Source organism: Chiloscyllium plagiosum, unplaced genomic scaffold (genome assembly GCF_037043375.1).
Source record: "Chiloscyllium plagiosum isolate Xiang-an unplaced genomic scaffold, Cpla_swu_hap1 HiC_scaffold_42, whole genome shotgun sequence".
Classification (NCBI taxonomy): Eukaryota; Metazoa; Chordata; class Chondrichthyes; order Orectolobiformes; family Hemiscylliidae; genus Chiloscyllium; species Chiloscyllium plagiosum.
Genome location: NW_028270180.1, coordinates 13,887,968 through 13,897,897, shown reverse-complemented (window position 1 = coordinate 13,897,897; position 9,930 = coordinate 13,887,968). Strand labels below are relative to the sequence as shown.

The 9,930-nt window shown below is 44.0% G+C and overlaps 1 long non-coding RNA gene across 1 annotated transcript; it reads right to left on the bottom strand.

Moving 5' to 3' along the window:
- Nucleotides 1-4,215: 4,215 nt before the first annotated feature.
- LOC122542650 (uncharacterized) lies at nucleotides 4,216-9,518 on the bottom strand. The gene is made up of 3 exons (XR_006309846.2): nucleotides 9,378-9,518; nucleotides 8,332-8,494; nucleotides 4,216-4,960 (listed from the first exon to the last, which is right to left on the bottom strand). It is a non-coding gene; the product is annotated as an uncharacterized LOC122542650 (long non-coding RNA).
- Between the last annotated feature and the right edge of the window lie 412 nt (nucleotides 9,519-9,930).

Genomic DNA, 9,930 nt, shown 5'->3' with positions numbered 1-9,930 from the left:
GGTGAAAGATGAGAGAGAGAGAGAGAGAGAACTCTTCAAATATTCCCAACGTTTCTTCTGCGACACTTTGCACCGCCTTTTTTTTTTCACTTTTCTCTCTCTCTCTCTCTCTCTGTTCACCGCTGGGTCAACCGATTACTTGCATGTTTTTTTCCCTCTCTCTTGCATTCCCTTAAAATCTCCACCGCCAGTGGATTTCCAAACAGAAAATGAAGTTCAGAGATCTCCCCTACAATTTTCTATCCCCCTCCGGGCAACAAAACGGGTCAGCCCTCACAGCATTGGTCGCCCCTCCCTATCCATGCTCAAAGTTAGCATTCCCGAGTTGAAATGGCACTGGAAAGTCTCTTCACGCTTCAGAGAGAGGTTTCGCTTTGGGGTTTTTTTTTTCGTTTGCAGGAGGTTTGAGGATCAGGAGGGGAAAAAAAAATACATTAACGTCGAAAGGGAGATTTTTGGAATTGGGGGTTCATTTTGAAATTTGCAAGAGGTGCAAGCAGAGGTTCCCAACGTGTAATAGGAAAGGTTTAGAGGGATATCGGCTTAAACGCAGGCAAATGGGATGAGTTGAGTTTTGGAATCCCTCTCAAGTTGGGCTGAACACCCTGTTCCCATGCTGTATGATTCTATGACTTGCACCAGTATTGGCTGGTTTACTGTTTTATTTTATTGTTATCCTTACTAAATGTCAATATAATTAACTATTGTTTGTCGTCCCCAGGCAGCTGCACTCCCTCAGCACAAACCTGATTTTTTGCACTGTTGTTTCTGGGGTGGGACTAGAACCCAGAACTTGAAACTGCTACCAGTTGAGCTGTGGCTTTCCATTCTGGCCCTGGAGGGGTTAATTAGCAGTAATTCATCATCATCTGCCCCTCAGTGAGAGGGTGACATCTGCTCATGGTCACAGATTTCTGTCAGAAGCCTTCATGTGATTGAACAATTCATTACTTGAGATCTATGAGCAGGAGGTAATGGGACGCTGATGAACTTCCTTAACTGCCATCACGCAGATTCAGTTTGGAACTTTTAACTTTATTTCTTACTTACTACTTTATACTGACTAGAACCGTAATGTTGAAATCTTAGCTTATCTCTTTGTCTACGTTTACCTAAGATTTTGTACCAAGGTACCTTGTACCTAAGGGGCAGCATGGCGGCTCAGTGGTTAGCACTGCTGCCTCAGAACGCCAGGGACCTGGATTTGATTCCAGCCTTGGGTGACTGTCTGTGTGGAGTTTGTACGTTCTCCCCGTGTCTGTGTGGGTTGCTCCGGTTTCTCCCCACAACCCAAAGATGTGCAAGTTAGGTCGATTGGCCATGCTAAATTGCTCATAGTGTTCAAAGATATGTCAGTTAGGTGCATTAGTCAGGGGCGACAGTAGAGTAACAGGGTGGGGGGACGGGTCTGCGTGGGATACTCTTCAGAAGGTCAGTGTGGACTTGTTGGGCTGAATGGCCTGTTTCCATACAGTAGAGACTTTATGATAAAGTGGTGAATGGCAACATTGTAAACTTTTCTCTAGTGCTCTTGTATCCCTGTACTTGAGTACACATTACAATAAAAACCTAATTCTCATTCATTGTTAAGCCATTTGGACTCAAAGCTTGATGAAACTTTTTTCTTTAATTCTCTTGTGGGGCATCACTGGCTGCGTCAGTATTTATTACCCATCCCTAATTACCCTTGAGAAGGTGGTGGTGAGCTGTCGTTCATATGTGCTGGAGGTAGATCCACAATGCCCTCATGGAAGGAATGCTGGGATTTTGACCCCTGCCACTCTGAAGGAATAGTGACAAAATTCCAAGTCAGGTTGGGAATGGCTTGGAGGGCATCTTGTAGGGGGTGATGTTCTCAGTTTGCATGACAAGTTATCACCATTTTAAATGTTTAGTAGCAAGCTCCTTCTAGTCGTTAACCGTCAATGTTGCCGTACCTCAAGAAGAGCTTCGGAGCATCTTTTTTGCAGTTTCTTTTTTGTTCACAGCAGGTGGGTCTTTCAGGCTAGGCCAGCATTTTTTACTGACCCCCTAATTGCCCAAAGGGCATTTAAGGGTCAACCACATTGCTGTGGGTCTGAAGTCATATATAGGGCAGACCAGGTAAGGATGGCAAACTTCCTTTCCTGAAAGACATTGGTGGATCAAAAGCTTTGTTGTGCGATAGTCGTATGTTCATAGTGCCATCCAGCACGGAAACAGACCCTTCGGCCCAACTCATCTATGCTGATCAGGTTTCCTAAACTGAACTCGCTCCATTTACCTGCATTTGGCTCATATCCCTCTAAACCTTTCCTATCCATGTACCTGTCCAAATGTCTTTTAAATGTTGTAATTGTGCTCACCTCTACCACTTCCTCTGGCAGCTCAGTCCATATAGGCACTGCCTTCTGTGTGAAAACATTGCCCCTCAGGTTCCTTTTAAATCTTACCCCTCTTAACCTCAACCTACACTCTCTACTTTTGAATTCCCCTACCCTGGGTAAAAGACCTTGCCTATTCACTTTATCTATACCCCTCATGATTTTATAAACCTCTATAAGGTCACCTTCAGCCTCTGATATGCCAGGGAAAAAAGATCCATCCTATCCAGCCTCTTCTTATAGCTCAAACCTTTCGGTAACGTCTTTGTAAATCTTTTTTGCACCCTTTTCAGTTTAGTAACATCCTTCTTGGAGCAGGGCAACCAGAATTGTATGCAGCACTCCAAATGTCGCCTTACCAATGTCTTGTACAGCCGTAACTGAACACCCCAACTTCCTGTGCTCAATACGCTGACCAATGAAGGCAAGCATATCATACACCTTCTTCACCACCCTGTCTACATGTGACACTACTTTCAAGATGTTATCTACCTGCATCCCTAGGTCTCAAACTTCCCAGGACCATACCATTAACTGGGTAAGTTCTGCCCTACTTTGTCTTATCAAAATGCAACACCTCCCATCTATCTACATTAAATGCCATCCACCATTCTTTAGCACACTGCCAATTGATCAAGGTCCCATTTTACTCTTGTATAACCTTCTTCACTCTCCACTATACCACTAATTTTGGTGTCATCCCCAAACTTGCTAACCATGCTTCCAATAGTCTCATCCAAATCCTTTATATAAATGACAAGCAACAGTGGACACAGCACTGTTCCTTGTGGCACACCCGCTGGTCACAGGCCTCCAGACTTATCAGCGGCCCTCTACCACCACCCTCTATCCCCTACCTTAAAGCCAAATTTGGGTCCAATTGGCTAATTCTAGTTGGATCCCATGTGATAACCTTGCAAACCAGTCTACCATGTGGAACCTTCTCAAAGACCTTGCTAAAATCCTTGTAGACAGCATCTACTGCTTTGCCTTCATCTATCTTCTTGGCACTTAGAAAGGTGACCTAAATCTGAAGGGGAGACCTAAGCCTGTCCTTACTTAATGAAACTATATGTTGGAATTTCAGGAAAATTGTATTTTTGATTGGTCATTAAGCCATGGGCCCACCTTCACTCTCCAGTATCTTGAAACATGCCATGGCACCATTTTGAGGAAAAGCAGGGGAGCTCTTCCAAGAGCTTTGGCATTCAACCAACATCTAAAACAAATTACCTTGTCATTATAATCTGTTAGAGCTTTTTTCTTTTTGATTGTTTCATGGGATGCGGGCATCACTGGTCTTGCCAGCATTTGTTTCCCAACCTAGCTGACCTTGAACTGAATGTCTTGATGGGCTCTATCACAGTGCAGTTAAGAATCAAACACATTGTGGGTCTGGAGTCACACTGCGACCAGACCATGTAAAGATGGCAGATTTACTTCCCTGAAAGGCGTTCAAAACCAGATAGATTTTTTAATAACAACCAACGGTGGTTGCCATCTGGCTATACATTTTATTGAATTTTAATTTCACCAAGTCCCTGGATGGGATTTGAGCTCATGACCCCAGGGTATTATTTTGGGGCTTTGATTGCTCATCCAGTGACATTACAACAATGTCGCCATCTACCCTTGCTGTGTGTAAATTGGCACCACTGCTTCTACATTATGATCAATGATTGCAAAAGGAAATTGTAAGGGCGCTTGAAGGAAATACACTTAATATTAAATAAACAAGGTCACAAGGATCAACCAGGTAGTGGGAATGACTGGATTGTTCTAAGGAGAACGGGCATAAACTCAATAGGCTGGGGTGGCCAAAGTCAGAAGTCACACAACACCAGGTTATAGTCCAACAGGTTTATTTGAAATCACAAGCTTTTGGAGCGCTGCTCCTTCTCAGAAATGATTGCCACTAGTGGAGGGCTTCATCGCTGATTCCAACTGCCTCCAGTTTTGCGATTCTGCAACAATCAATCAGATGCCACCTTGATGTGAAGGGCTGTCACTCTCACCTCACCTCAACTCTTTTGCCCACATTTGGACCAAGGCTGTAATGAGGTCAGGAGATGCATGGCCCTGGGGGTACCCAGACTGAGCGTCAATGAGCAGATTATTCTTTTGCAAGTGACACTTGATATCACTGTTGATGACACTTTGCTGATGATGGAAAGTAGACTGATAGGGCAGTAATTGGTCAAGTTAGAGTTGTCCTGTTTTTTGCAGACCTGGGTAATTTTCCATATTGTCGGATGGATGCCAGTGTTGTAACTATACTACTACAGCTTGTTTGGGGGCACAGGTAGTTAAGGAATGTAAGTCTTTAGCACCATTGCTGGAATATTGTCAAATCTCATAGTCTTTGCAGTTTCAAGTCAACCATTTCTTGATATCATATAGAGAGAAATCCTATGAACTGAGGACTGGAATTTGTGATGCTGGAGACACAGGAGGAGTTCATGAAGGTTCACCCACTCAGCATGTCTGGCTGAAGATGAATGAAAATGTTTCCACCTTCATGTGCTGGGCTTTACCATTGTTGGTGGGGGGATGTTTGTGGAGCATCATCCTCTCGTGAGTTGTTTCATTGTCTAAAACTACCCAGAAGGAATTTTAAAAAACAGTCAAACTTGCAAACATATGGTACAATTACAACATTCAAAAGACATCTGGATGGGTGTATAACTAAGAAGGGTTTGGCGGGATACGCGCCAAATGCTGGCAAATGGAACTAGATTAATTTAGGATATCTGGTCAGGACGGATGAGTTGGAATGAAGGGTCTGTTTCTGTGCGTACATCTCTATGACTGTATGACGCATGTTGGTCTAAATCATTTTAAATACTTCAAAGTGAAGCTCAAGTATAACCAGTACAATCTTTCTGAGTATTAATTTTAATACTAATTTCATGATCTAGGCATTCAGGACTGGATTTGGCAAGACTTATATAGCAACCAGGAGGCCATTCAGCCCTTTGAGCTCGCTGTGTTATTCAACATTAGCTTGGCTGATCGTCTATCTTAATTCCATATTCATCTTTTCTCCCCAAAACCCCCTTGATGTCTTTAATATCTAAACATTTATCAATTTCTTCCTTGAGTACATTCAGTGACCTGGCCTCCGCTTCAGAGCTTAGATCTGATCCGTTGATTGCTTCTGTGACCGACTGTTTCCTAACTTCGTTCTGGGGTAGGCAAAAGTGAGGACTGCAGATGCTGGAGATCAGAGTCAAGATTAGAGTGGGTGCTGGAAATGAAGGGCTTTTGCCCGAAATGTCGATTTTCCTGTTCCTCGGATGCTGCCTGGCCTACTGAGCTTTTCGAGCGCTAATCTTTGTTCTGGAATAGCCTGGAAAAGCAGAATCTCCGATAAGTACCTCACCGTATTCTGACACTTGCCATATATGGTTGTTACTCGATGGTTGCTTGATCAAAATCCTGACAGTCCCCATCTACCTGGGCTGTATCATCTTCTTCACAGCAGACCTTACAGAGAATCGAGACAACCCTTAAAAGTAACTAGGAACATGCAACTTTCTGCTGATGCACATATCCGCAGAATGATTTATTTTTACAAATCAGAACATCATTGTGACATTAATCTGTCTCTGCAACTCTCTTTCAAGTGACACAGAGCCTTTTCAAGCTGAACCAACACATTATGTGAAATAGTGCAATAAAGATAATAATTAAATCAAAATTACTTGTCAAATTTTAACAACATTAGTACTAACATCTTCTCTGTTTAATGGTTATTAGCAACCATTATATCCATAATGGTTCCCGTTTTTAAATAATGGGAGGGTGGGGGTGGGTTGGTGGTCTGGATAGGATAGGAGAAAGTGAGGACTGCAGATGCTGGAGAATCAGAGTTGAAAAGTGTGGTACTGGAAAAGCACAGCAGGTCAGGCAACATCCGAGGAGCAGGAGAGTTGATCTTTCGGGCATGCCCTTCATCAGGTATGGAAAGGGTGAATGGTACTTGTCCTTTCCTTGGGATGGGGGATTTCAATACTAGGTGCATGTTTTTAGGGTGAGAGGAGAGAGATTTGAAAAAGACATGAGGGACAACCTTTTTGCACAGTGTGTGGAATGAACTTCCTGAGGAAGTGGTGGATACAGGCACAACTACAAGGTTTGGAAGACATTTGGATCAGTGCATGAATCAGAAAGGTTTAGAGGGATATGGGCCAGGAGCAGGCAGGTGGGACTAGTTTACTTTGGGATTACGGTCAGCATGGACTGGTTGCACCGAAGGGTCTGTTTCCGTGCTCTATGACTCCACGACTCTACTAAAAACAGAGAGAAAGAAAATTCTGTCCACAAACAGTCCCTGGGTTCCAATAGTGCAGAAGTCAGAACAGGATGGAGGACGGCATTGTGGCTCTGTGGTTAGCACTGCTGCCTCACAAAACCAGGGACAGGTTCAATTCCCTGCTTGGGTGACTATCTGTGTGGAGTTTGCACATTCTCCCTGTGTCTGTGTGGGTTTCCTGCAGGTGCTCTGGTTTCCTCTCACAATCCAAAGATTTGCAGGTTAGGTGAATTGGTCATGCTAAATTGCCCATTGTGTGCAGGGAGGTGCATTAGATTAGATTAGATTAACTACAGTGTGGAAAGAGGCCTTTCAGCCCAACAAGTCCACACCGACCCTCCGGAGAGCAACCCACCCTGACCCATACCCCTACATTCACCCCTGACTAATGCACCTAACACTACAGGCAAATTAGCATGGCCAATTCACCTGACCTGCACATCTTTGGACTGTGGGAGGAAACCGGAGCACCCGAAAGAAACCCATGCAGACACGAGGGAGAATGTGCAAACTCCACACAGACAGTTGCCCGAGGTGGGAATTGAACCTGGGTCCCTGACGCTGTGAGGCAGCAGTGCTAACCACTGAGCCACCGTGCCACCCCAGTCAGGGGTAAATATATAGTAATAATGTAGGGGAATGGATCTGGATGGGTTACCCTTCGGAGAGTCAGTGTGGACTTGTTGAGCCAAAGGGCCTGTTTCCACACTGTAGGGATTCTATGAACATAAAGGAGCTGTTTGTAAGTACAGGAAATGTTCATAAATTGGATATTTAAAATTACACCCTTGTGTAGGCTCATGGTCAGAAGTACAAACGTTCATAAGTCGGATGTTCTCTTACTTAAACTTTGCCATCTAAAGCTGAAATGACACTGGCAAACAGGACAAATCAGTCCAGGCAAAAAGCAAACAAAGCCACTTTTGAAATACTGCATTCAATTCTGGTCTCCTTCCTATTGGAAGGATGTTGTGAAATTAGAAAGGGTGCAGAAAAGATTTACAAGGATGCTGCCAGGATTGGAGGGTTTGAGCTACATGGAGAGGCTGAATAGGCTGTTTTCCCTGGAGCATTGGAGGCTGAGGGGTGACCTTATAGAGATTTATAAAATCATGAGGGGCATGGATAGGATAAATAGATAAGGCCTTTTCCCCAGGGGGAGCGTGTCTAAAACTAGAGGGACATAGGTTTAAGGAGCGAGGGAAAGATTTAAAAGAGACTTAAGGGGCAACTTTTTCATGCGGCAGTTGACTCTATGCCTGTATTAAAAATAGAGAAAAAGAAAATAGTCTCTGGAATGAGTTGCCAGAGTAAGTGGCAGAGGTTGGTACATTTAAAAGGCAGTATATGATGGGTATATGAAAAGGAAGGGTTCAGAGGGATATGGCCAAATGCTGGCAAATGGGACTAGATTAACTTAGAATATCTCTGCAACATGGACGAGTTGGACCGAAGGGTCTTTTGCCATGCTATACAGCTCTATGATTTTAATACAAGCGGTAGGACAGATTTCTCCAAGGCACATGTATATTCCGTTTTCTAGAAATGTATTTTACAATTGGCATCCTCATCTAAATATTCCACAGGAGTTAGGTTAGTGTGGAGAAGAGTATTGTACTGGAATCGGCAGATCCTTGTCCCATCCGAACTTACTGAGGTCTGTTGTGTTGCTGTAAATTCCTGGGAAGCTCATGTTTTAACCAGCATGAGTTTACATTTTCTGAAGCTGGACAAAACCGATCTCCCCTTTACTGTAAAAGGCGCCTCATCAACTCAATCCACTCCATCAATAATGCAACTTTATCCCAATACATTCCTGTAAAACAAAACAAGGATGCCATCCATTTTGTAGAAACTGCAGTTTTTTTCAGAAAGTATCCTCAAGGAATTACTTGTAATGGTGTGGTCGTAAGACATTTCAAACTTATAATTCTTCACTTGAGAGATGCAAGCTCCACAGGGACAGTCACCCCAAGCTGGTATCGAACCCAGGTCATTAGCTCTGTAAGGTAGCAGTGCTAAACGCTGAGCGACTGTGCTGTCCATATCAACATCATTTGTATTGTAAGCCAGCCATTCAACCAGCTGAGCTAACTGACTCAGTTAGAGCTGGTAATGAAGGACTGCCTTCAGAGGATGAGGGAACTTGATTTGCAGTATGGCAGCAGAGTAAGACGCTCCAGTCGGAGCTCCTCTGCTCACCTGTTCCTTTTCCTCTTCTCCCTCTTTGCAGCAGTTTATCTTCCCAACCCCACTCAACTTCTTAAACAACCCTACCCTAGAATGGAGAATGGAGGCAAGATGAAGGGTGATGAGTCCCAGTGGGGAGCAGAGTGAATCCCGGAGTGGGGAGCAGAGTGAATCCCGGAGTGAGGAGCAGAATGGGTCACGGGCTGAGTTGCTGAGCAGGGAGCAGTGCGATTCCCAGGCTGGAGCTCGGAGTGGAGCTCGGAGTGGGGAGCAGAGCGAGTCTCAGGCTGTATCCCAGGGTGGGGAGCAGTGTGAATCCTGGACGTGGATGTAGCGTGGCCTCGTGCTCTGAAATCCAGTGGGCACAAACTCATGTTGCAAAAGGACTAGAACTCGAGTACCTAAAAGACACTTTTCATTCTCTTTCTGGACTTTTAAACTCTGTATTCCCATGCTAGTGTTTTTTTTAAACTAATTCAGCTCTGTGGCAACAGTTAAAGTTTCTGTACCTGGTTATCCTGTTATTCGAGTGCACGTGACAATAAAGTGCAATTCAATAAGGATTAACAGACGTCCATACCGATGTTTCATTACCTCAGCCCTGGCTGTGGTGTGAGGCACTGAGACCTTTGACAATCCTTCATACCTTATGGGAGTTCCTGTGTTGACCAGTTGATGCAATTCTATCTTTGCCAGTTGTTTTTCTCTCTCTTTCTCCAACAGTGCGGATAATATTTCAGCAATCACTGGTGGCTTTCCCCGATTCAATTACAGAGAAAGAACGCTTTTTGCCCTGACCAGCCCTAACTAGTTGTGATCAGTGAGCAAACACAAAACAGCTGCAGGCACCAAAATATGCCAGAGGAACCTTACTGGATTACAGACTGAGGCTGCCTTGAAATTTGTCCGAATGTAAACATGTCTGCATACGAATTCTAAGAATCTTAACTGAGTTGGTTCAAAAATCAGGAGATTGAAGTTAAAAAGGCCAGGTGATCAGTTAAAGTGGTCATAAGATATCTGAAAAATGAATTGATTCACTAATGCCCTTGTCAGTGTGAC